Source organism: Saccopteryx bilineata, chromosome 3 (genome assembly GCF_036850765.1).
Source record: "Saccopteryx bilineata isolate mSacBil1 chromosome 3, mSacBil1_pri_phased_curated, whole genome shotgun sequence".
NCBI classification, from domain to species: domain Eukaryota; kingdom Metazoa; phylum Chordata; class Mammalia; order Chiroptera; family Emballonuridae; genus Saccopteryx; species Saccopteryx bilineata.
This window is the reverse complement of record NC_089492.1, coordinates 252498145-252525757: the sequence shown is the minus strand read 5'-3', so window position 1 is coordinate 252525757 and position 27613 is coordinate 252498145. Positions and strand designations below refer to the sequence as shown.

The 27613-nt window shown below is 42.9% G+C and overlaps 1 protein-coding gene and 2 pseudogenes across 1 annotated transcript in view; all 3 read right to left on the bottom strand.

Annotated features, from left to right (window-relative positions):
* Window positions 1-27613, bottom strand: part of AGBL4 (AGBL carboxypeptidase 4) — a 1318466-nt gene that overhangs the window by 524877 nt on the left and 765976 nt on the right. The gene's annotated exons all lie outside the window — the stretch shown is intronic.
* LOC136329063 (high mobility group protein B1 pseudogene) lies at window positions 8292-8889 on the bottom strand (annotated as a pseudogene).
* The window catches only part of LOC136328729 (methylosome subunit pICln-like), a 70922-nt pseudogene continuing 66275 nt past the window's right edge, over window positions 22967-27613 (bottom strand).

Genomic DNA, 27613 nt, shown 5'->3' with positions numbered 1-27613 from the left:
AGGGCAGGAAGACGCAAGCGGATGAGGATGTGATCAGAGCCGGTGAGGAGGAGGGCAGGATTATTTGACAGAGATGATGCCCATACCAGGTCAGGTCTCATGGAAATGAGCCTTTTGTACCATGGCAAAGGGACTCAGAGGTCAGGTCTACCCTGCCTGGAAGGAAAGACTGGCATAGACCCCTGGAGAGCAGAATGGGCATCTTGAGGGCTATCCCCTAGGATGTCAGTCCCTAGACAGTGGATGTGGAAGCCAGGTCAGGCCAGTGCTCCACATAAGTGATAACGTCGTGAAGACCTGTGGCTGCGTAAAGAGAGGCAGGCCGTGAGGTGTGGGCCTAGAGCTGCGGAGGCAACGCCCTGACTGAACGAGGCAGGCACAGTCCTGGGAAGATCTAACACGGGGTCGGGGGCTGTCTCCCTCCGTGGCGCCAGCAGAACTGCCGCAGTAGGTAGTACGGCAGCCGCAAGACCCCCCAGAGGGCAGAGCTTAGCAAGAAGCATCAGGTTATCAGGGTCAGAACAAGTGGGAGGTCGGGACTGGAGACTGACATCGGAGCCAGAGATAAAGGCAAATCCACTGTCCATCAACCCGGATAGAAGAGAGAGTCAGGTCAGGACTTAGTTGTGATTCTGGGGGAAAAATACTGAGATCTGGAGGAAATTTTATCTTCACGCCAGCGCCTCTTACCCATCGTTGGCAGGACTGGACCGAGCTCCCCACATGGCCTAGATGAAGTCTACAGGTAAACTGGGTTGTCAGATCACAGGAGCCTGCTGACAAGTGTCTCCTATGTCTAGCCCACTATCTCTAGAGTTACTTATCTTTGGGCTCACGTCCTCTGGGAACTCCTCCTTCCACCTACCCTGGTGTGCCCTCTCGTGCCCCTCTATGACCCCTGTGCTGCCCTATGTTGACATGCATCATACTTTATTATAGCTTAACATCACTTTCCATTTAAGTGAGGCCATGCCTCTATTTGCGCATTATAAAGCCATAGTGGCTAACTCAAATCTGGGACGCAGCCATAGCTACATAAATAATGTTAATGAATGAATGAGTGAGTAAATGAGAGAAGAAGGGAATAGTAAAAGATGAGGTTGAAAAGGAAGGTAGGAGCCAGATCACACAATAACTTGTCGGTCACGTGTGGAGTAAAGACTGACCCTAAAAGAAGTGAAGGGCCACTCACTAGTGGCCTTAAAATCCAGTGATTTTAAGTATATTCTCAAGTGACCCCCTTGTACTCAAAGGCCATCGGCTACTACGGGGTCATCGGCTACGCTCATTAGGTTATCCCCTCACAAAGTAACAGGTTAAAACGCTCATTGACAGGAGTCGGCTCTGACATTTTGGTCTTCATCACAGGAAAGACAGTGTCCGAGTCAACTCCCCAGTGCCTGTCACCGGCCTGGGAGCAGCACAGATCCCTTCTACACCACTTATCCTCACAGTTAAAAATGACGTGAACGAGCGTTCACACATCAGGGGAATTGTTCATCTTAGAAACTGAACTCACTATTTCACAACGTCCCACTTTTCAGGGTTATTACATTGATCAAAAGAATACAATGGATTCAATAAAGAGCTTTTAGTAATTGAAAAGAATGGCTAAACTTTTCAAGTCTCCTACCTACCAGCTTCCTGAAATTTGGGGACCAGAAGTATAGGAAGTGAAACCCTTTTTATTTTCTTCCAATAAGAAAATCTTTGAGAGATTTTCTTTGTAATCTGTCTGGGAGCTCTATAAACTCTTTACAACGGACACACTCCACACTTTTATAGAGAGAAGGGGGGGGGGGGTTCAGGGATCATCTAGTCCACTGTCTTTCAAATATTTTATTAGTTCTTTTCAAAAGTGCTTTCTTCAAAAGAAGGCAAGCAGAGAAGCATACTATAAGCAAACTACACAAACAGAAAACAGGGTAAAGAACGGTGGGCTTTGATCTGGTTCAAACTTTTCCTTTTATAACCAGAGTCTAGAGAAGGAAATGACCGGGCCAGAACCACACAGATGGCCAGCGGGGGAGCTGAGAACAGCTTTTCCGGGTTTATTTGCGTTGTTCGTTCATCTAACAATTATTTATCCAGTACGGTTCTTGATGCTGGGGATAAATGAGTATGCATAACAATGTTTCTGTTTCTCTGGGAGAGAACAAATAGGCAAACGCATATATATGTCAGGCAGGGATAAATGTTACAAAGTAAAAAAGACAGACTACGGGAATAGAGTGAAGGAGGTACAATAGGTTTGTCCTGCAAGGTTGACAGGCCCTTCTGTTGAGGTCACATCTAAATGCAGTGATGTGGTGAGCCCATTGGATTCCCAAGGAAGAGAGTTGCAGGCAAAGGGGAAACAAGTGCCGGTCATGGCCCCTGCAGCTCCTGCTTCTCCAGGACAGACACCTGCTAGGTGCCGGGAGTTTCATTAGTCCTTTTACTTGCATTAATGACCATTCAGATTTGGAGGCAAACAGCTCTAGCTTGGGGTCCCAGGTTTGCCAGGAAATTGCCTTATCCTCTTTTACCTTCAATGTTTGATTTTTTTTAAAAATGAGAATAATATTATTTTCCTTGCAGATTTGTTCAAAGCCCCTACTAAGAAAATTCATGTAGAACTGCCGACATACAGCTGTGCTCCACGGCGTTAGCATGACCCTTCACTTGGCAGGCTCTTGTTGCAGTGGGCATTGGTACACTGTGACTGCTCCGCTTCTCTTTCCTCTTCCTACGTGCAAACTACCTTCTCTGCTTAAATGACTCCTTCCCCAGGGGGTGTTAGCTTACTGGAGTCACAATGAAAGGCCTTGCTGTCCCATGCCAGAGCACAGAACCCTACTCTGGGCTAATCAGACAGGACCTTCATGGGATCTGTATCTTGAGTAGAGAGGAAACAATGAAAGACTGTGTTCCTTCACGCCCCGACCAGACTGTCCCACTCAGAGGCCACTTCTGTGGCTCCCCCTCCCTGGTGCCGAAGCTCTTCGCTTCTCGCTCACTCTCAAATCCAGTCTTTCCCCATCTCCTATGAGTTCTGTCAGTGCCCAATATCCTTCAAATGCATTTCCTTTTGCCTAAGTTAAACAGAATAGATTTCTATTCTTAGTAACTGAAGAAACTGTATCTTATACACTTATACACAACCAATTTACCTAGAGACAATGAAATCAACATCAACATAAGCCTCATTTGCCTTCTGGATAATTAGAATTATGTCACTGAAAAATAATATTGATAAAGAAATTTTTAAATGCTTATATGGTCTTTGCCAACTCATTTAACTCTCTGAAAAGCAATTTCAACTAAAAACAAAACAAAACAGTATTAAATTAGCTAATCCTCAAAGGAGCTTTACAAAGTTGACATTCTAGGATTCCAAAATCTATGAGGTGATGAATCTAAGAATGTTATTATAATGTCAGTTTTTTATCATTAAAGTTTTTTTTTTTTTTTTTTTTTTTTGAAGCTGGAAACAGGGAGAGACAGTCAGACAGACTCCCGCATGCGCCTGACCGGGATCCACCCAGCACGCCCACCAGGGGCGACGCTCTGCCCACCAGGGGGCGATGCTCTGCCCATCCTGGGCGTCGCCATGTTGCGACCAGAGCCACTCTAGCGCCTGGGGCAGAGGCCACAGAGCCATCCCCAGCGCCCGGGCCATCTCTGCTCCAATGGAGCCTTGGCTGCGGGAGGGGAAGAGAGAGACAGAGAGGGAAAGCGCGGCGGAGGGGTGGAGAAGCAAATGGGCGCTTCTCCTGTGTGCCCTGGCCGGGAATCGAACCCCGGTCCTCCGCACGCTAGGCCGACGCTCTACCGCTGAGCCAACCAGCCAGGGCATCATTAAAGTTTTAACCAAAGGCCATATAAGAAAAGTTTTTCAGATATGATAGTCTCAAATCCTACTATGTAAGCACCTACCTATTTCATTTCTATGTAGGGGTAGCTCAAACATTTACTGCTTCTTGGGTTAAGTAAGATATAGGAGCAGAGTGGTAAAGATGTAGTGGGTTTGCTGAAAGACATCATTTAAGATCACACAGCTAGTCAGGGTTTCAACTCCAGAGGTTGACACTGAGACGGATCATTCCCAACTAAGCACTGTGGACCATTACTGGAGAGATAGATGGGGTGATCCGGGAGGGATTAGTAAAGAGGGTGCCTGCAAAGTAAATCTTAACAGTGAGTTAAGATGGAGTTTCTTGGAGGAAAGATTTTTCAGGCAGAGAGAGTGTATTTGGCAAAGCCTGGCGATGAAATCAAGGGAACTGGACCCCATAACTGAAGCACAGGTTTACGTGGGATCACTGGTCAGGAGTCTGAACCTGGTTACAGGAAACGAGGTGAGCTGTGAATGTCCGACAAGGGACTGTCTTCAGTCAGATGTACCATACATATGCTCTACTTTCTCTGAGTATCTTGTCCTGCCTGCATCTCCTGCCTTGACTACCAAGGGAGGGAGAGGATCCAGGTAGTGCCTGAGTCCACATGGTGGACTTCAGAGAAGTGTTAGCTAAAATAGAAGAAATGAGCTAATTTCTTTTCCAAGCGAGACCAGTGATGGGATTCAGCCGGTTTGCACCAGTTCAATAGAACTGATACCTAATTTTTTGTTGAGTTTGGTGAACCGGTTGTTAAAATGGCACTTATAATCAGGGTTCTCTCTCAGGTGGGCACCTGGGCAGCTGCCCAATGTGGAAATCACAAATTTACATTCCTTATACCTTTTTAACATTCATCTGCACAACAGCATATTCTAAGCGCCCGTAGTAATGTTCATTCCGTCCATTGGTTGAAAAAAAAATTGCAAGTGAAGACGTCGATCAAGAAGCAATAAGGAAATATCTTAAATAAGTTTTTTTGTCAGGTTTAATATTTTTTCATTAATATTTTAAAACCCTTTTGTATAATCTAGTTTTATGTATCTCTTTTATTGTCCTTATTTAAGTATCAAATGCATGAAATAATCGACTATCTTTTGGTATATCTTTTTTTATACTTAAAATGGTCATTAGGGCAGAGACCCGGTTGTTAAATTATTTGAACCCCTCTACTGGGCAGGACTATTAGACTGCAGCCAGCTTCATAGCAAACACTCTCACAGCAAACTGGTTCTTCCTGGAGGCTCGGGGGAGTCCCGAGCGAGGTCTGCTTGGGGAGGTGAGGGAGCGTGACAGGGTGACAACGATGACAATGGGAGGGCTGGGACAGGCGAGTGCATGGGGAGGCCAGGCATTTCTTCTTCATCCAGTTTTCTGTCTCGAAGCATAAGACTGAGAAAGTGTTCTGCAATTCAACAATTTATTGCAGTAGGGGGAAAAAAAGAAGCAGCAAAAAAATACATTCCTTAAGGTGAAGGCAGAGGTGATGGGATCAAGAGGCAAAAGGAGAGAGAGAGACGCTACTGGAAGATGGACTAGGGCAGGGGTCCCCAAACTACGGCCCGCAGGCCACATGTGGCCCCCTGAGGCCATTTGTCTGGCCCTGGCCGCACTTCCAGAAGGGGCACTTCTTTCATTGGTGGTCAGTGAGAGCGTTGCTCACATACAGTACTACTTCCGGTGATGCAGAACGCATGTGTCAGGGCTCCGGAAGTGCGTCATATCACTTGTTACGGCTAGCAGTGACAAATATGGAACCGGAAAATGACCATCTAATTAGCCAAAAGCAGGCCCATAGTTCCCATTGAAATACTGGTCAGTTTGTTGATTTAAATTTACTTGTTCTTTATTTTAAATATTGTATTTGTTCCTGTTTTGCTTTTTTACTTTAAAATAAGATATGTGCAGTGTGCATAGGGATTTGTTCATAGTTTTTTTTTATAGTCTGGCCCTCCAACGGTCTGAGGGACAGTGAACTGGCCCCCTGTGTAAAAAGTTTGGGGACCCCTGGACTAGGGACAGGGCTCGCGTTGGTCCCAGCGGCAGGAACTGGAAAATGAGTTCAGCCATGGCTCCTGTCCTTTTGGGCTGAGATGGTATCAAATGTGATATTTCTCAAAAATGAGTCCCCGTCCATCCGCCCTATCGCTTCCAGCTGGCCAAAAGATGGATCCCCAGCACTGTGGGGAAGAGTGGAAGGAATGCACCTTTGCTTTTTCTGGCTTAGTTTGCATCAGAAATTGCATCTCTGGTTACTTGAAGATCAGTCTGGATGGAGCTGTACCCGTGTCCGTGTCACCATGTCACCACGAGCAGCAAAGACTAAGCTGATAGAGGAGCTCTCGAATGCCCGGAGCCCGCAGGTGCAGCCTGCAGCAAAGGGGACCTCAGCCCCGTCAATGAGGGCCGTGTGCCCCACCTGGCTACTTCCAATTTCAAATTTGATTTATTCTCAATCTTCTTAGAAAAAGACTTAGCAGCTCTATCTGGATAATGCAAAACTCAAGCACACATTCAGCGCCTTCTCTGTAGTAGCATTTCTCTAAGTACAAGAAATTTACAGATGAATAAGCTATAACCCTGTTCTGCTACCCCAAGAAATTCAGTCTTGCAAGAAATACAGACATCCTGAGCACAGGAAGTGTTCTGAGTGCTGTGTGAGAGAGGTGTGTGCACATGTACTGGGACCACAGAGAAATCATGCGTGACGGGACAAGATAGGCCATCCAGAGCCGCCTGAGCTGGGCCTGGGAGAAGGATGGTTAAGAGCTCAGCAAGGAATGAAGGGGTGATGGGGAAAATGCCTCAGCAGAGAAAAGCACGGGCGGACGGAGCTGGGCTTTTATAATGTTTAAGGGAACAGGGTTTTTTTGCTCGTTTTTGTTCCCCATTTAATAATTTTCTTTTTAAATGTACTTTTTACTTGTACTTGACATACCCCATTATATTGGGTTCAACTGTAGAACATAGTGAGCAGATACTTAGATCTCTTATGAAGTGATCACCGCAATACGTGAGTACCCATCTGACACCAAACATAATTATTATAATACGATAGACTAGATTTTATATGTCATAGTTTACATCCCCATGACTGTTTCTATAACTGGCAATTTGCATTTCTGAATCCCTTTCCCCCAACCCTCCTCCCATCTGGCTATCATCAATTTGTTCTCTGTATCTATGAGTTTATTTCTGTTTGTTCATTTTGTTTGGTCATGTATTTTGTTTTAGATTCCACATATAAGTGAAATCATATGATATTTTTTCTCTGTCTCTCACTGAGCATAATACCCTGTAGCTCCATCTATTTTGCCACAAATAGTAAAATTTCATTATTTTTTGTGCCTGAGTAATATTCCGTTGTATATATGTACCACTTCTTTATCCATTTACTTATCTTAGGTTGCTTTCTGTATCTTGGATATTGTAAATAATGTTGTAATGAACATAGGGGTGCATATGTCTTTTCTAATTAGTGTTTTGGGTTTCTTTGGATAAATGTCCAGAAGCAGAATCACGGGGCTATACAGTAATTTCATTTTTAATATTTTGAGGTAACTCCATGCTTCTTTCCATAGTGGCTACAACAACTTACATTCCCACCAACAGTACAAAAAGGTCCCCTTTTCTCCACATCTTCACCAATACGTGTTATTTATTTATTGATAATAACTATTCTGGCAGGTGTGAGGTGCCATCTAGTTGTGGTTTTGATTTGCATTTCCCAGATGATTAGTGATACTGAACTTCTTTTCATGTATCTGTCAGCCATCGCTGTGCCCTTGTTGGAGAACTGGATATTCATATCCTTTTTAAAAATATTTTTCCATTGATTGAGAGAGAGAGGAAGGAGAGGGAAGGGAAAAAGAGAGAGAGAGAAGCATCAACTCATTGTTCCACTTGTGTTGTTTGATTTTAGTTGTATATCATGTCCAATTTTTTTGTTTGTGTTTAATAAAACAATTTATTTACTTAGAAGCATTCAGAATGTCAAAAAAAGCCACTTGCAACTTTTTATTTGCAATTACAGAGTGGTATTCGGCTAACAGAACAATTATTTCATATAAGCTGCAGCAGAGACAACTGAAAATGAAGAAACTACCATCCCCATATGTAGCTAATCTGTGCTGTGCACCAGCAAGAACCTGCTTTAAAAAGCCATGCCATTTACAACCCCCCCCCCCCCATACCGGCAAGGTTGGTGCCTATTGAAAATACCACCAGGACAGGGCTATCCGAACACACATTCGGTAGTGTGTTAACTATACAAAAAAAGATACTGTACAGTTTACAAATAAATCTTACACAGCCTTACATTTCAATTTATTTCTTTAAAAGGGGTGAGTTGTGTCCAGGGGGGGGGGGGGGTTATATTATATAGACAAGAAAAAAAAACCTGCTAGAACCAACTTATTCATCTTCCTCCTCCTCTTCATCTTCCTCGTCTTCTACCCCTTCCTTCTTTTTCTTGCTTTTCTCAGTCTTGACACCTCCCTCATCCCCCACCACCCCCTTTTTTTTTGCCACATCAGGTTTTCCTTTGGCTTGGTATGCAGCCATATCCTTTCTGTATTTCTCCTTCAGCTTAGCAGCCTTCTTCTCATAAGGCTGCTTGTCACCTGCAGCCACTTCTTTGCAGCATCACCAATGGACAGGCTGGGATGCTCTCCTTTGATTTTGGGGCAATACTCAGAACAAAACAAGAAAAAGGCCAAAGGAGGCCTTTTGGGTATACTGGAATCCTTGAACTCCTTTTTTCTTTCCCCTTTAGAGGGGACATAAGTTTCCACTTTTCTTTCATAAGGGGCCTTGTCTGCCTTTGCCATGTCTTCAGACTTTCCTTTCTCTTTAGCAGACATAATCTTCTACCTCTCTGAGCACCTCTTAGAAAACTCTGAGAAGTTGACTGAAGCATCTGGGTGCTTCTTGTGCTCCTCCCAGCAGTTTGCACAAAGAAAGCATATGATGACATTTTTCCTCTTAGCTTCTTAGGATCCCCTTTGCCCATCTTTAATCACTTTTCCTCAGCGAGCAAAGAGTCGCCTAGTGCCATCCGGTGTGCACTTGCCCCAGCTCTATCTCTACGGAGCTCAATATACTACAATTATCATGTCCATTTTTTAAATCAAATTTTGTGTTTGTGTGTGTGTGTTCTGATGTTGAGCTGTATAAGTTCTTTATATGTTTTGGATATCAGTCCCTTATCAGATATATCAGTTGCAAATAACTTCTCCCATGCAGTAGGTTGCCTTCTTGTTTTGTTGATGGTTCCCTTTGTGATGCAAAATATTTTTAGTTTGATGTCATTAATATTAGATTTTTTTACACACATGCTAAAAAGCCTTCTACTGCTTTTTAATTGCACGTGAAAAAAAAAGGTTAAGCTCACCACCATGATGTGACCTCCACTTGCTTTGTCTGGCTCTGCTTTCTTTCCTCCCTTCTCTGCTCTATCCCCACGGATCCTCTTTCCGTCCTTCAAATGTATCAGATGGATTCCTACCCCAAGGCCTTTCATCTGCCCTTCCCTTTCTCTTGAATGTTCTTCCCTCAACTCCTTATCTTTCAGATCTCATCCCAGATGCTACCCTTGAAAAAAGTCCTCTGGACACTTCATTCAGATTAGACCCTTAACTGTGGTCTCTCTCTCTCTCTCTCTCTCCCTCTCATTCCCCTTTTTATTTCCTTCATAGCACTTGCTACAATCTGAAATTTTGTTTCTCTTCACTAAACTATAAGCTCCTTGATGGTAGATACTCTGTGCCTATATCCATCTCTTCATTGTCTAGAAGTTATTGGCACAATAATTGAATAGATGGATTCAATGGTGATAAAAAAAAAACCTTGCATTTGGGTATGCAGGTCCCACAATAAAGGCAGGTGATAGATATTAAAAAAGGATAAAACTAATAGCAGTGGTCATTATAGTAATAATATCCACCAATTAATGGGCATTTTCTGTGTGGAGCCCGCCACCTTGTTAAACCTTCATGGTCATCTTGGCATATAAGAACTATTAACCAACTTTGTAAAATAAAGTGTTTGAGATAGAGTTCACTTTTATGCCAATGTTGTATTGCTCCTGAATAAAAGAACTAGAATTTGAACCCATTCTCTCCCACTCCCAAATCCAAAATTTACCAATTCAATAAAAAAGGGGTGATTGAACTGCCCGTTTCCCTCCAAGCACCTCAGAAACTGCCATCTCAGATGCCTCTACACATTGTGATTACGTGTGAGTGCGTCACTGTGAGAGAAGGGATGCCTTTGGGGCTAAGTGAGAGGACAAGGCGAACCTCGTGGTAAATCACAAATCTTACCCTCACACAGCCAAGGATTTTCTCTGTGTTTAAACTCTAGGCACACTCACTTTGGATAAAACACTCAATATATCCACTTCTATATTAAAAATCTAGAAATATTGGGGGGAATCTATTTGCTTTAGATCAGGGGTAGTCAACCTTTTTATACTTACCACCCACTTTTGTATCTCTGTTAGTAGTAAAATTTTCTAACCGCCCACCAGTTCCACAGTAATGGTGATTTATAAAGTAGGGAAGTAACTTTACTTTATAAAATTTATAAAGCAGAGTTACAGCAAGTTAAAGCATATAATAATAATTACTTACCAAGTACTTTATGTCAGATTTTCGCTGTTTGGCAGAATAAATCTTTATAAAACAACTTACTGCAGTTAAATCTATCTTTTTATTTATACTTTGGTTGCTCCACTACCACCCACCATGAAAGCTGAAATGCCCACTAGTGGGTGGTAGGGACCAGGTTGACTACCACTGCTTTAGATCAAACACTTGAATACAAAAGGGTCAATCCAGTAAAAATTTCCTGGATCTCTGACCTCATAATGGCCAAAAATTATATTTTGTGTGTGCATGTGACTCTGTGTATGTATGCATTTGTAGTTTAGGTCCAAAATAAATGTGAAGTGACATAAAAATGTATATAAATATAAATATTAAACAAAAAAAAGAAATCAAGAAATCATGGGAAGGAAAATGAAACAAATTTTGAAGTAAGGTTATACAAACAAATCTATACCATAAAGTCCTTTGCGCTCTTTAGAAGTAGCCTTTACATTTGAGCTTCTTAGTAGCCAAGCAAAAAAAGGACTAAGACTAGTCATATAGTTCATAAAATTAAAAAATAATCCACTTGGTTGGGACAAAAAGAAGCCAGTTGCTCACTCACAATTTGTCCTGGTTGTAAAACTTGACAAATATTTCTCAGGCTTTCATAACTGTTTTCTGACCACCTTTAGAGCAAATTCTTTAAGAAAGTTCATTAGATTTATGTATTAATTTCTCAAGAGAGAAATAAAGGGTGAGAGAGAAACACCAATTTGTTAATCCACTTACTTATGCACTACCTGGTTGATTCTTGTATGCGCCCTGACCAAGTATCAAACCCACAACCTTGACGAGTCAGGATGACACTCTAACCAACGGAGCTGCCCAGTCAAGACTCATAAGACTATTTTTATGGAGTCCCTCAATGCAGGCCAGGGGCAATATATGAAAGGGCACTTCTCCAAAGGCAACTCTATGAAGCATGAAGATAATGCAGTCCAGGTATGCAGCTCTCAGATGATCTTGCATGATCCAAGGTCGGGGAAATTAATGCACTGTGCATCACTGAGCAGGCTTCCAGCAATGTTATTTCTTGCAACTAGATTTTCATTTAGAATAAGACAGCAAAGAATTTGAGGTTCCACTTTGTGTCAAATCTCCAGACTACAGATATTCCACTCTGGTAATTAAATGCACAATCTTTTATTATTACGGTCAACTAAGTGGAGAATAATCCGATATACTATTTTGAAAATTAAAACAAAAGTATGCACCAGCATAGGTGGCTGAGAAGAATATGTGAGTAGGGTCAACATTAACCCTGAAAAAATATGTAAGTTCTAACCTAATGCATTGACAACTGGCATACAATTGTGGACTTTTTAGCTTTAAACTTTAAGTAAGACAATATACTTACATATTTTCTCTTTTAATTAGAATCAAATTTTCATTGGAATTGTTGGCTATTGTGTTGAGCTTCCCAACAGCTTCCTTATACTTGAAAGAGACAAAATCTTGGGAACAACTGTACATTCACTATGGAGTGCATTTGACCCAAGCTTTAAAATGCCACTGGAAAAATTCCCTGTTCAGTGATTGTGTTTTAATAAATAAAAAGGTAGCTGCGATGAAGAGAAAGCAGTATATGGGATAAAAACCCACAAGTAAATTGTCTGCAGAGTGCTGCTGTAATCCTCGTGGCATGTGCTTCCTAGAGAATGCTAGGACTTTTGTCAACACACATAGAGCAAATGATAGGAAAAGACTCTCATATATAATTCATCGCTTTATCAAGTTAAATACACACAACGACCTGAATTGTGGCTTGGCACAGACTAAATATTTAAAATCTTCCCACAGTGCTTCAGATGCTTGCTGTTGCCATTCCAGATGATGCCCCGAAACATTACTAAAACAATGAATGGGTCTCATACTAAAACGATGAGATCAAGGAATAAATCAAAGATACCTTGAAACAAATGAAAATAACACAACAATCAGAAATCTATGGACACAGCAAAACAGTACTAAGAGGGAAATTTTGTAGCATTACAGGTCTACTTAAAAAGGAAAAAAAAAAAAAAGAAAAAATGAAAAATCTGACTTTACACTTAAAGGAACTTAAAGGAACTTAAAACTTAAAAAAGAGCAAAGCCCAAAGTCAATAGAAGGAAGAAAATAATAAAGATAAGAGTAAAAATAAACAGGCAGTAGCGCAGTGAATAGAGCACTGGCCTGGGACACTGAAGACCCTGGTTTGAAACCCCAAGGTCACCAGCTTGTGCACAGGCTCACCAACTAGAGCTAGGGGTCAATGGCTTGAGTGTGGGGGTCATAGACATAATGCCATGGTCGCTGGTTTGAGCCTAAGGTCACTGGCTCGGCTGGAGCCTCCTAGTCAAAGCACATATAAGAAAGCAATCAATGAACAACTAAGGTACCACAATGAAGAATTGATGCTTCTCATCTCTCTTCCTTCTTGTCTGTCTGTCCCAGTCAATCCCTCCCTCCCTCTCTCTCTCTCTCTCTTGAAAAAAAAAAAAAGAATAGGAATAAACAAAATAGAGACTGAAAAAAATAAAACCAAGAGCTAGATCTTTGAAAAAATAAGCAAGATTGACAAATATTTAACCAGACACATTAAAAAAGAAAGAAAAAAGAGAGGAACCAATAAAATCAGAGATGAAAGAGGATAAGCAATAACAGACACCAAAGAAATACAAAGTATTGTAAGAAAATATTACAAACAACTATATGCCAACAAATTGAACAATCTGGATGAAATGGATAAATTCCTAGAAACATACAATCTTCCAAAACTTAATCTAGAAGAATCAGAGAATCTGAATAGACAGATTACAGCCAGTGAAATTGAAGCAGTAATTAAAAAACTCCCAACAAACAAAAGTTCCAGCATGGTTGACTTTACCAGTGGACTGTACCAAACATTCAAAAAGGAATTAACACCTGTACTTCTCAAATTATTCCAAAAAATTCAAGAAGAGGCAAGACTCTTAAGCTCATTTTACTAGACCAGCATTATTTTAATTCCAAAACTAAATAAAGACACTACAAAGAAACAAAATATAGGCCAATATCCCTGATAAACATAGATACTAAAATCCTCAACAAAATATCAGCAAACTGGATCCAGTAATATATTACAAAGGCCATCCACCATGTCCAAGTGGGATTTAATCCAAGAATGCAAGGTTGGTAAAACATCTGTAAAATAATAAATGCAATGTACCACATAAACAAAATAAAATACAAAAATAACATAATCATATCAATAGATGCAGAAAATGCATTTCATAAAACCCAGCACCCATTTATGGTAAAAACTCTCAGCAAAGTGGGACTAGAAAAAACATACCTCAGCATAATAAAAGCCATGTATGACAAATCCACAGTCAACATTATACTCAAAGGACAAAAATTACAAGAGTTTCTCTTTAGATCAGGAACAAGGCCATGATGTCAGCTAATAGAACTGGAAGTCTTAGCCACAGCAATCATACAAAAATAATAAAAGGCATCTAAATTGTAAAGGAAGAGGGAGGGAGGGGGGAAGGAAGGAAGGGAGGAAGGGAGGAAGGGAGGAAGGGAGGGGAGAGAGGGAGAAAGAAGGAGGGAGAGAGAAAGAAGGAAGAAGGGAGGGAGGGAGGGAGGGAGTGGAGGAAAGAAAGAAAGAAAATAAACCAAGCACATAATGGTGGCTTTTTATTAGTTTCCAAATCACTTCTTTGACCAAACACTGTTTTTTTTTATGTCAATTTCTTTCTTTTTAAAGATGACTTTCTTTACAAAGAAGACATTAAATACAATGAAGACATAATCTGTGTAATTAAACAGCAATTAAGGACAGCATCGGTTATAAAAAGAGTCATCGCTGTATCAAATGAAATATATTGTCAAGATCTGAGAAAGGAGTCATTTTGCTTCCAAATTCATTCATTCCCAAATACGACCAAGAGCAGGAAAGAGGAGAACAGAGGAAGAGGGGGAAAGCAATGAGTTCCTAACATTAATAAACATGATAATTTTAATATTAGCAGTTAACACTTATTAAGGGCTTACTATGTAACAGGTACCGTTCCATTCCATTCATTATTATTTACATGTCCCTTTTAAAAATTAAAAAAAAAACAGGTTTGAAAAGGTTAAGTGATTTTCTGAAGGTTACACAGCCCAGGGGTGACCTTCAGAATCAGAATCATGATGTGTATAACCCCAGGTAATCTATACTAGTTACTCTACTTCTGACCAGTAGTACTCTGCATCAAGTGCCAGGGAAACAGCTAAATACAACTGGGCTTACTGTGGTCTTGTCTCCTCAGGTTCTCATAGAACAGCAGAGAAGAGAGGGCTTGTGAGCTCTCTAATGGCCAGAATGCATTCTGTCCCTGCTCTCCGCAATGATCCAATCCTGGGGCTTTAAAATCCAGTTTGATCCTTCTAACTCTCAAATTTATATCTCATACCCTAACTTTCTGCTGAGCTTCAGACATATATCTAATTGCCTACAAGACATCTTTATTTGCATGTCTAATGACATCTCAAACCTGGCATGTCTGAGGCAGAATTCTTGATTTTCTTCCTTCAATTGCACTAGCCAGTCATTGAGGCTAAAAACCTAGCAGTCATCCTTGGTTCCTCTCTCTACACCTCACTCAAAACCCACAGCACATTCTTTGGACACTGTCTGAGAAATATATTCAGCACTCTACCTCTAGTACCTAAGCCCTGCCAGCTCTTCCCTAGACCACTGAAGTCACCTCCTTCCTCAGCTCCCACAAACCACCACTTCCCTTCTGCTGGGCCACTGCAGCGCCTCCCAGTCTGACCTCTCCCCACCCTCCTCCTCAGTCCTGCAGCAACCTGGGCGGGGACCACCCTGCCTTCACTCCTGCTCCGTCCCCTTCCCTGGCCCCTTTAGTCTATTCTCTAGCCAGCAGCCAAGCGATGTCTTACACATATAAGTTAGATCCACATCACTTCCTTTGTGGAAAGCCTTCTAGTGGCTTCCCATTAAAAATTTAGAGCAAAATTCATCCAAAATCCTCACCATGGCCTACAAATTTCAACATGTGAGCCAACTCCCAGTCATTTCTCTGGTCTCATTCTTACCACATGTTCACTCGGCTCAGAGACGGTGGTCTCCTTGCTTGTCCTCACCTCGGGGTCTCAACCCATGCTGTTCCCTTTGCCTGGAATGTTCTCCTCTACATCTTCAGATGGCTCACTCCCTTATTTCATCCAGACATTTGCTCAGAGCTCTCGCACTATCTAAAAGAATCCTTCTTTAACTCCCTATTTCCCTCCCTGCCTTACTTTTCCACATGTCACTTATCAGGAACTGATATTATAATGTATATTTGTTTTATCGTGTGCCTCACCCATGAGAAGAGACAAAAGCTCCCTGAGGAAAAGACTGTTTTGTTCACACTGCATCCCCTGGATATAGGGCAGAGCTGAACACGCAGTAAGTGACCAACAGAAACCTATTGACTGGTTACGGTTCCTTCAGGGTCCAACAAAAGGCTGGCTCACAACTGGTGCAAAAATACTTATTCAAATGGACATAGAGACCAAAGGGTGTGTGACAGGTGAGTGAGACCTGTTTGGAGCCAGCCAGACTCAAGGTTGCATGGCCACCTTTCCCCTAGTTTGACTGAGGTAAAATGGACAAAACCGTAATATAGTTAAAGTGTACAGCTGATGATTTGATAGATGTATACATTGTGAAAGAATTCCCGGAACCTTTGAGTTAACCAATCCATCACGTCACATGTTTACTTTATTTATTTATTTATTTTTTTGGTGAGACCACAGAATTATCAGCTATAGTCAACATATTATACCTTAGACACTCAGACCTTATTCATCTTATAACTGAAAGTTTGTACCTTATTACCCCTGGCAACTACTTTTTGACTCTTTGTTTCTATAAGTTGAACTTCTTCTTCTTCCTTTTTTAGATTTCACAGTATAAGTGATATTATCATGGTGCAGCATTTGCCTTTCTCTGTCTGCCACATTTTACTTAACAGGGCCACTTTTAAAGCCCTATTCAAGGGACAGTGGAGAGTCCAGGTGAGTGTGGGTGAGTAGGCCAAGAAACAGGCTCATTTAAAAATCCTATCCCTGGCAATGTGGACAATACTAGAGAATCTTATCCAATTAATTGATTCCTTCTCTAAAAATATTGAGTTGGGTACTTCATTATGGAAGAGGGGATGAAATCTCCATTCATTTAGACTGGCTTTTTGTCCTAGTTCCCAGAATTGGCATTCCTGCCTAGTAGCGCCCAACCTGGGCTTAAACATGTCCAGTGCCTGAAAACCTATCGACACATTTGTTGAATGAGACTGATGTGGCATTGCCAGCTCCATCAGTTCCCCTTTGACAAATGCAGGGCTAAGCAGTTCGTAAAGGAAGGAAAAAGAAACCAGTAATTTCAGAGCACCTACTATTCGCCAATACCTGTGCTAAATGCTTTACTCAGATTATTTAGTTCTCAGAACAACCTTGGATGCAGAAATTATTATTCCCAATTTAGAGGTAATGCAATTAAAAGTCTAAAGAAATGATGGGAGTTGCCTAAAATTAATACTTGAACTGAAACAATTTCATGATTTTGTGGAAAAAAACAAAACCAAAACACACTAAGACGTGAGGAGAAAGTTAATCCTCTGGGCCCAGAATAAAACTAGGTGACATACTCAAACCAGCTAATGCAGGAGCAGGGTGTAAAGTAGAACCCTCTTCAAAGGTGGAAGCGGAATGTAGAAAAAGCAGATGGGTAGTGTGGAACCCAGAGGCGGGGAGGGGAAACGGGGTGGAATGTTGACCGGACCTAGAAGCTGAGGGGCTGTGTTGAGAGGGGCACTTTACAGCACCTAATGACTTCAATCAAGGGACAAAGTCAGCCAGTATGACCTCTCAGGGAGGAAACTGGAGAAATAAACAGCACAACATTACTGATGATCTTTTGGTGGTGTCCCGGATTGGCTGAACTGCAATTGAAAACATCTGTCAAGGGAGTCTGTGGGTGTGATCCACACAGGTCAGCCTCGGGGCAAGGTTGAAGAGAGAGCAAAAGGGTAGAGAGATGATGGGAGGGACAAATGGGATATATCCTGCATACCCACTTCAAGAAGCTGGTGGGAGGCTTTAAGTAAACCTGAATTTGAATTACACCACTTTGTCTAAATTGCTACGTTGTATGTTTTAACCTGCCAACTCTTGTTTTGTTCACTATGATGCAAAGAACAGAAGATTCTCTTTAAATGATTATTATTTTGTAATTACAGACCAATTTAATGAAAATTATGTGCTTTTTTTAAATTAAATTCTCTGAAAATTCCTCTTTGGTACTTTATGAACATTCCATAGTTCTTTCAGAGCATTCATATACAGCCTTTTTTAATTGTTTCTTTAAAACAATTAGAATTTCATTATTATATTTGAAATTTTAATATAATCATTATAATGTCAAAGGAAACCTCTCTGAGACGCATTTATATTTTCATATTAATGGAAGTGCTGTTACAATGTTAATAGAAAAATGGGTTTAATCAATTATTTAATTCATTCATTAACTACATACTACCCCCAAACTCAAGGGAATGTGAAATAAACTCATTTAAAACAACACAAAGAATGCACTTTAGAAACTCTCAAGGTATAGTCCATAAGTTTAAATTATTTTAAGTTGGAACCACTGTTCCCACCGGAACAGGAATAGTATGCCATGTGAGGAGAAGGTAGTCCTGTGAGCTAGAGTGGCCCAGAGCAAAGCCTCAGCTCCATAGTTCACTAAAGGTGCAATGTTTCAAGAATCTTCCAGTCTCGGAGTCTGCCTCTTTGTATATGAAATAAGTGAAATAATACGAGTCTCACAGCGTGAGGACTGTGGTAATAAAATGCAAGGATTCTATGACAGTGCTTGGTACTACTCTGAAGATACTCTGGAAATACAGAGTATTAAATATTAATTTTTATTCTCGAATAGGGTTTCTTTCAAATATCCTTGCCTCCTTTCCTGTTTAAGGAAGGGCCTTTCTGGCCCTCATCTCTCATAGCAGAACCTGAAACCAGTCCCTAAGCAAGGAGACCTTCGCTTTCTCCCCTCTGGTGAGCTCTGTCCCATCATTCTTCACTGCCTAAGACAAAGGCCCTGGCTAATAAGACAAAGACCCCACCCCCCACCATCTTGCATATGTATTTCTCTGACTTTAGCACAGAAAAGGAAAAAAAGGTCAATGTTTTTTTAATGCTTCCAATAGAAAAGAGAGGAACCCCCGCCCCAATTCTGACGTACTCTAAACCCCAAGGCAGGGGTAGAGAAGCTGGAGTTAAGAAACCAGAATCCTTTGTTCTGGGAAGGATAACGACCTTTCCCAACGAGCGGGGCCCTTTGCTTGGCACAGTCTTCCCTGGGAGAGTGGGCAGCAAAGGAGGCTGGAATTAGGGGCAATAGTAGGTATTGTCATTATTGCAATTTTAGAAGGTAAGGGACAATATCAAAATCAAAACAGATTTTGATTAGGAGGAGGTCCACAAGGGCAGTTGCCAACGATGCAAATCTCTAAGGTGCATTCAGCATCATACAGGACAGTAAGATGATGGCAAGCATCCCTGTAACAGGACTGTCCTCTGTGTGCTTGGAGTAAGAACCCGATAAGACGTTGGGGTGGAGGTGTGGAAAAGAAAAGACTCCAATGCCTGAGCTACAACGGAGTTTTACTAATTGCAGAGGGAAGGTAAGTCCTAATCTTCAGATTTTATTTTGCTGAAAGGGTTTGCAAATTTGGGCCAATGCTGAAATTTTCCAGGTAACAGTGCAGAGGCGGTGTCCTGCAGCCAGGAGCCTTCCTTCTGCCCTCTTCTACCCATAAAGCATTCCGACATCTTTTCTAGATTAAGTTACTGAACAAATATTCACAGACTATCAGATCAGAGGGTTTCCAAACCAATGGCTGGCTTGAGACAGCCACACATTGTAATTGCTAGCTATTAAGTGACTGGGTTTGAGACTATCATTTTGTTCCTTTTGACTTCAAATCCACCTTGTATTTAAAAACAATTCAAAACCTTAAGATGAAGAATGATGTACTTAGAGTGGAAACTCAGGAAATGGAGAGAAAAAGATCTGGGAGTCAGGTCCAGAACAGGTTTATTGGGCTAATTTTCTTGGGTTCACATTGAAGTTTTGGTCAATAACAGATCCATCTTTTTTTTAATTTTTATTAATTTTAATGGGGTGACATCAATAAATCAGGGTACATATGTTCAAAGAAAACATGTCCAGGTTATCTTGTCATTCAATTATGTTGCATACCCATCACCCAAAGTCAGATTGTCCTCCGTCACCTTCTATCTGGTTTTCTTTGTGCCCCTCTCCCTCCCCCTCTCCCTCCTTCCCTCCCCCCACCCCCCGTAACCACCACACTCTTGTCCATGTCTCTTAGTCTAGTTTTTATGTCCCACCAATGTGTGGAATCCTGCAGTTCTGTTTTTTTCTGATTTACTTATTTCACGATCCATCTTTTTATATAAACATTGTTTTTCTAGGCAGTGAGAACCTTGCTCTCTTCCTTCATTTCAATAACCTCACCAAACTTGCCTCTACTCTTCCAGTGAATTAATTACTTATGCCTCATTTCCATCATCCAATAAAAGGGAATTATGACAGGTGAGGGTAAAAAGATTAGACTGGACCCTTGGTCAAGGCTTGGAGGCTGGGAGGCCCCACATGAAAGACTTTCATTTTATGCAGAAAAAAACCCGCTAGGACTTCAGAGATGTTCTTTTCTGTATGGGCCTGACCCTGACCCTCACCTCCATTTCTACTTTTTCCTGGGGGATTCCTCGGGGAACTCCTTTCCCCTAGACATCAGGATGTGGGCCCCATCAATAAATATAACTTGTTTTAGTTTTGTTTTTTTGTTGTTGTTTTTTTCTGAAGCTGGAAACGGGAGAGACAGCCAGACAGACTCCCGCATGCGCCTGACCAGGATCCACCTGGCACGCCCATCAGAGGCGAAGCTCTGCCCACCAGGGGGCGATGCTCTGCCCCTCCGGGGCATCTCTCTGCCGTGACCAGAGCCACTCTAGCGCCTGGGGCAGAGGCCAAGGAGCCATCCCCAGCGCCCGGGCCATTTCTGCTCCAATGGAGCCTTGGCTGCAGGAGGGGAAGAGAGAGACAGAGAGGAAGGAGGGGTGGAGAAGCAAATGGGCGCTTCTCCTGTGTGCCCTGGCCGGGAATCGAACCCGGGTCCCCCGCATGCCAGGCCGACGCTCTACCACTGAGCCAACCGGCCAGGGCCTGTTTTAGTTTTTTATATTAAAAAAAAAAACCATTAGAGTAAACAGATGCAAACCATCTAGACCAGTGGTCCCCAACCCCCAGGCCACGGACCAGTACCGGTCTGTGGGCCATTTGGTACTAGTCCACAGAGAAAGAATAAATAACTTACATTATTTCCGTTTTATTTATATTTAATTCTGAATGATGTTTTATTTTTTAAAAATGACCAGATTTCCTGTTACATTCGTCTAAGACTCACTCTTGATGCTTGTCTCAGTCACATGATACATTTATCTGTCCCACCCTACAGGTCGGTCGGTGAAAATATTTTCTGACATTAAACCGGTCCATGGCCCAAAAAAGGTTGGGGACCACTGATCTAGACTACTACTTGGATAATAAATGGTGGTTGCCATGATCAATTTTGTTGTTACTCTTTCTAGTATCATCATCAGACTACCTTGCAATTGTCTATTTTCATATCTGTCTTTCCTACTAGACTGTGAGCAAGTCAAGGACACAGGGTTCACCTCTAATCACCTCTGCATTCTTACCACTTAGCACAGAGAAAGTCTCAAACATTTACTGAATGAGAAAGTAAATGACTACTTCTCTGAGGCTGCTCTGGCTACCCAAACGCTCACAGCCACTGGAATGGCGCATGTTTACTCAGAAGAGAGTGGCCAAGGAGGCCCTTTGTAAAGACGACCTTTAGGCTTTGGCCCCATTTAGGCCTTCTCCATCCTCTGCTCTTATTTCACAGGAAGAGAGATGGGATGAGACATCAAAGGAAAGAACACAAGGTCCAGGAGGGCCTTGATGCAATTCATACCTTCACAAATTGCCCAGTGGAACTTAAACTGCAACTAATTATCCCCAATAATTAGGGCTTCTCTTTAGAGGGGCAGAAATAGTGTCCCATAGAGATCACCCTATGTTCCTCAAAGAGAGATTCAAGTGAGACAAACGTCACTCCCCTGCCAGCATCTACCCTGGTGAGGGGGCTCCTGTCTACTTCAGTGACTGACTCGGAGATTCACTGCCTGGCTCAATAGCTTTCTCCAGACAGAACAACATAATGTATCTTGGAAGCGTTCTGAAATTCAAAAAAGTGCTTTCTCACCAATATCTTACTGGATTCTCAGACCAGTCCTGTGACAGAAATAAGATTCACTCATTCTTTTACATCTGATATATGCAATTTATGATGACACACCACAAAACACCTGTCTTTACAGGAATAAAGATCCATGCAAGAAACAATAAGTATGTCATTGTAGTCCTGTGTGATCAGTGCTCTAATAATAATACAGGTAAATATGTTAACTTTACATATCCCCAAGTTACAGCAATGGCTATGTGACTAAGTAATTAAGAGAAGGCAGATTTTACCCTGATAGCAAACGCACGAAGTTAGTAATAGCCCCATGGTAACAGTAGGAAAACTGAGGCTCACACAAGTTACATAACTTGTTCATAGTTATTCAGGAACCAGAGAAGCCATAACCTAAGTCCTTCAACTTCAAATCTCCGACATACACTCACAGAGAAATTCTAGGCCTGCTCAGAGAATATCTAGACACAGAAAGTTTGGGGGTAAGTAAAATAAACCTCAAGTGTCTTCTTGGATAATTTAATTGATTTTTGTTAATAAAAGTCATAGTTTCTTCTGCTGGTGATAACTTGTTGTCCTAGTACAGTCTTTCTCAAGAAACAACTGGTTTAGGTAAATTTCTATTTGTTTTTCTTTTTGTATTTTTCCAAAGTTAGAAGTGGGGAGGTGGTCAGACTCCCGTATGCGCCCGACCAGGATCTACCCATCATGCCCACTAGGGGGTGATGCTCTTCCCATCTGGGGCATTGCTCTGTTGCAGCCAGAGCCATTCTAGCGCCTGAGGCAGAGGCCATGGAGCCATCCTCAGCTCCTGGGCCAACTTTGCTCCAATGTAGCCTTGGCTGTGGGAGAGGAAGAGAGAGACAGAGAAGAAGGAGAGAGGGAGGGGTGGAGAAGCAGATGGGTGCTTCTCTTGTGTGCCCTGGACCCATGACATCCACACTCAGGGCCGACACTCTACCACTGAGCCAACTGGCCAAGGCCTGGTTTAGGTAAGTTTAAGAAAAGGAAAAATATTTTCATCAACACCCACTCCAGAGTGGAAAAGGCACAAAGTTTTTCATTACAGTTACAAGCAGAATCCCAAAGCATAAAATTGTTTGCAGTCATCAACATCTGCATCCCCAAACTGCCCGGCAGCTGTGGTGTAGGGTCTGCCTCTACTCCCCCTTCATAATCTCTTATTGCATCTTCTGTCCGCACTCCACCATGTTACACTGGCTGCTCACAGACTGGAAAGGCATTCCTTCTGATCTCTCCAGAGTGGCCTGGACTTCAGAGGTGCAAACGTAGGGACACCCCTGTCCTCATTCATGTGCTTCTGCATCATATTCTCCTCTGTTGTTATCACTGAACTTTCATCCTCAGGATCTGGATGCAGAGCCTGGCATCCCCACATTACAGTGAGCACAGCCTCCAATGCCAACTTATCACTGGATGCAAATCTCAATCCAGCAATAGGTTCAGCATCATCATCACTGTCTTCCTCGTCTTCCTCAGCAGCAGATTATTTTCATTCTTCGGCAACTTTGGCACTCACCATAACATATAAATGCTCTCATGGAGAAGCATGTAGGTCCCTGGATGCTGCATGCAAACTAGTGGAGGGGTATTTATTCCAGTGAGAATCAGATCCAGAGCCATCTAACAGAGACGGGCGGCGCTCAGCGATGAAGAGTGACGGTGCCCTGGCCCTTCCTGTTCAGCGCAGCCTCATATCTGGTATCTGGCAGCTGCAGCAGCCCCTCAGCCAACTGGCTCGTGGAAACATTCGAGGAAGCTCCCTGCAGCAGCAAGGGCAGAGACAGACCCAAATGAGAGGGAGCTGGAGCACGGTGAAATTCCAGCTCGCCACATCCAGCTCCAGGAGCCTAAATTTGTGTTATTTTAAGCCACTAAGTTGGTGGTAATTTGTATGCGTGCTCAATGAGTGACTGTTACTCCCAACAGGGATACAGAAATATCAATATATGCAACAATAATATTCTTTTTTTTTTTTTTTTTACAGAGGCAGAGATAGACAGGGACAGACAGACAGGAACGGAGAGAGATGAGAAGCATCAATCATCAGTTTCTCGTTGCGCGTTGCGACTTCTTAGTTGTTCATTGATTGCTTTCTCACATGTGCCTTGACCGCGGGCCTTCAGCAGACCAAGTAACCCCCTGCTGGAGCCAGCGACCTTGGGTCCAAGCTGGTGAGCTCTTTGCTCAAGCCAGATGAGCCCGCGCTCAAGCTGGCGACCTCGGGGTCTCGAACCTGGGTCCTTCTGCATCCCAGTCCGACGCTCTATCCACTGTGCCACCACCTAGTCAGGCAACAATGATATTCTTACAATCTTATCTCTAGTATACAAAACTAGAAAGTACCCAAATCAACAGTATAATGGAAAAATAAATTTGCCATATCAGAAGGGGCAAAGTGTGGTCAACAATAGCTCAGGAAGCAGGGATTCCGAGAGGCACGTAAGGAATAGAGCACGGGATAGGCCAGGCTGCAGGACACAGGTGTGTGCACTCCGCAGGGCTAGCCGTTCACTCACGCTGGCACCGGCTTCATAACGTGACATGAGGGTGACCAGAGACCTCAGAGGGGCACGTCTGGACTGAAAAAACTGGGCCTTGAAGGGTTTAAGCAGGAAGACTTCTCTTTAGTTAAACCCTTCCCAAGTGAGGCTGGAGCTTGGCACGCTGCCTCTCTCCCACAGATGGCTTTAGGCATTTGCAGAGTAAAGAAAAGTTCAAAACTCTATTTTGATACCTGGCAATATGCTACCCAATGGTTTTCTGTTGTGTTCTATGACCTTTCTGCTGTGTGTCTGTTTTGCTATTGATTTTAATTACGGAATATAATTCCAGGCATGAGAACTCAGGCAGCTCCCTCCGGCGGGCCACGTTCTTGCCAGAGCCCACCAGAGGAAGGCAAAAGGGAAAGCAGTGTGGCTTAGAGCTATGTGCTACTCCTTATAAAGGACACAATGGGTCCTTTTCATGTAAATGTCACTGCTGTGGTCTGATGCTTCTCTGCCAGCCCACTAAGCACGAAGGGGGATGAAATGCAGGACAGAAATACTGTCCCATCGCTGACTCATTTCCACAAAGAACAAAGACACTTGCAAAGCACAGCCTGAAATCAGGTATCTGTTGTGTCGAAACCGTGAGGGAGGCAGCCAGTTTCCCACAAGTTCAGGTCTGACAAGACAAGCTGATGGCACACTCACATGCATTTTACCCTCCTGAGGCAAAGTGCATAGTGCAAAATTTCAGGGAGTATAGATCTGGAGACTTGAGTTCTGGTCCCAGCTTGCCCATTAACTGCCTATGGGACCTTAAGCAAGTCACTTAATGTCATAAGCCCTCAATCTCCTAACCTGCAAAATAAGATGATTTGATTCAATAACTGTCTGTCTGTGCCGGACATTGTGCTGTGTGGCTACATTTATTCAGCAGAATGACTCTGCCTAAAAAGAATTACCAAGAGGGGAAAAGATCCTTGGAGGCCTGACCTGTGGTGGCACAGTGGATAAAGCGTTGACCTGGAAATGCTGAGGTTGCCGGTTCGAAACCCTGGGCTTGCCTGGTCAAGGCACATATGGGAGTTGATGCTTCCAGCTCCTCCCCCCTTCTTTCTCTCTGTCTCTCTCTCCCTCTCTGTCTGTCTTTCTCCCTCTCTCTCTCCTCTCTAAAAAAAAAAAGAAAAAGAAAAAGAAAAGATCCTTGGGGTAGAAAATGCCTCTTTAATTACACTTATTTAATTGCTCCTTATTATCATTTATTTATGTAATGCCTGCTTCTCACCCTGGATTATGGTCACTTCAGGGCAAAAGTGGGCTGGTTTAACCTTGTGTCCCTGGTGTCCAAGACCTATCAGAATAAGGCACAGGTAAGAAGAACAGAGGTTGTTCTAGATTAAAGTCCAACTAACAGTTGACTTCACTCAAACACAACCCAGGATTAGAAAGGTGTGAGAGGGCCTCCCTGTGACTTTGGCTTCTTGGAACCAGAGCAGCAAGACTCTCTCTCTCTCTCTCTCTCTCTCTCTCACACACACACACACACACACACACACACACACACACTGTTATTCTAGAGTGTGGGTAGGAAGAGTGCAGGGTCGATTGGACACGGACAGACTGATAGTCTGATAGCACTGGAAACTGAGTGCAGTTTGAGGGGACCGTGTTCGTGGACCCTGAAACTGAAACTAAAATGAGGATTAGCACTCGGCATATTTAAGGAATGCCCTGGGACAAGGAAGACACTGGGGAAGGTCAATACCTGTGGAAGGGGAGGGATGGAAGAAGAAATAAATAGAGGGAAAGTAAGCTGGGACTTAAGCCCAAAGGGAGGTCCTTGGGGAGCTCTGGGGCCAGGATGACCTTTAGAACTGTCCCAGGTTGGGGCCCATCGTCACTGAATGTGGCATTGCCCAGAAGGAGCATGGCTTTGCGCTGGGCATCTCTCTGCACCTGAGGCTATCCGGAAGGGGCTGCCAGGCTTACAATCTAAAGGACACCTGTGAGAAATAGATCATAAGATTCCCTTTAAGAGAAATTTCAATGATGTTCACCAAGATCTAAAGGGCACCAAGTTTGACAAGCAATAGGTCAAGAGTCATAAAGTTCCAACAGGACTGAGCAGCTGGTAGAGAGGGCCAGGAGAACGTGTACCAGGGTGGAAGTCAGCTCAGGCAGCCGGGGTTCTGGAGGCTGCATGACAGGGCCAGGGATCAGGGGGTCAGGCTGGCGATGGCTGACTCCAGGGAGCCGGGCCGCGTTCACAGGGTCAGGGCTCAACTGACACAGCAGATGCGGTTTCATAGCCAACAGCTAAGAGGGTCCCAGGGAGTAACGCTAAGGCATTGGGAAAGAAGAAAACTACTATTTATTGAGTCCTTACTCTGCTAGGCATTTTGATAGTTTATCTCCTTTCCTCCTAGTAATTCCAAGTTAAGATGTTATATTTTACCATGTTGCTGATAAGGATGCTGAGGCTTAGAAGATCTCAGTAAGATGTCTTAATCAGTAAGTGGCAGAGCTGACATTCCAATCTAAATCGCTGTTTAGGAGAAGAGACAACAGAAAGCACCGGGGCCCAGGGCAGAGGGGGCTCCTGCGTGTGCGGGCAGCTCACAGGCCCGCGAGAGACGACTCGGAGGCCGCAGGTCCTGTGTGACCTTGGGCGAATCACCCATTCACGGATTTCAGTTTTCTAATTTTTCAGATGAAATAAACAACCTCTAAGGAGCTTTTCAGTTCTAAATACCTAACAGTGTGTGAAAGTAATGCTAGCACATTTCCAAATAAGACTACTTTGTATAGAATAATGGCATGGATTTTGGAGTCAGACTCGGGTTCAAATCCTAATCTTGACAATGTAAAATTTGTTAGGTAATTGTGTGTGCGTGTGTGTGTGTGTGTGTGTGTGTATTTGAGGGAAGATGTTTTGGAAACACCTAGAAAAGTGTGTAAGAAACAGTTCAGAAGGCCTTCCATTTTCAATTCAGGGCTTATCAAACAGACTTCCTTTGGGCTGCCCCTGTAACAACAACTCGGTCCCTGTGGGATGCGAACAAGAATGAAGGATTCCCATGTTTTCCCCTGAGAGGACACAGCAGTGAACTGAAAGTCTGGCTGGGAGCTTCCTAGTGAGAGGTCCTCACTGCCAGGCAGACCACCTGAGAGACTGCAGGAGAGGCAATATGCGACTGTGTCCCCCA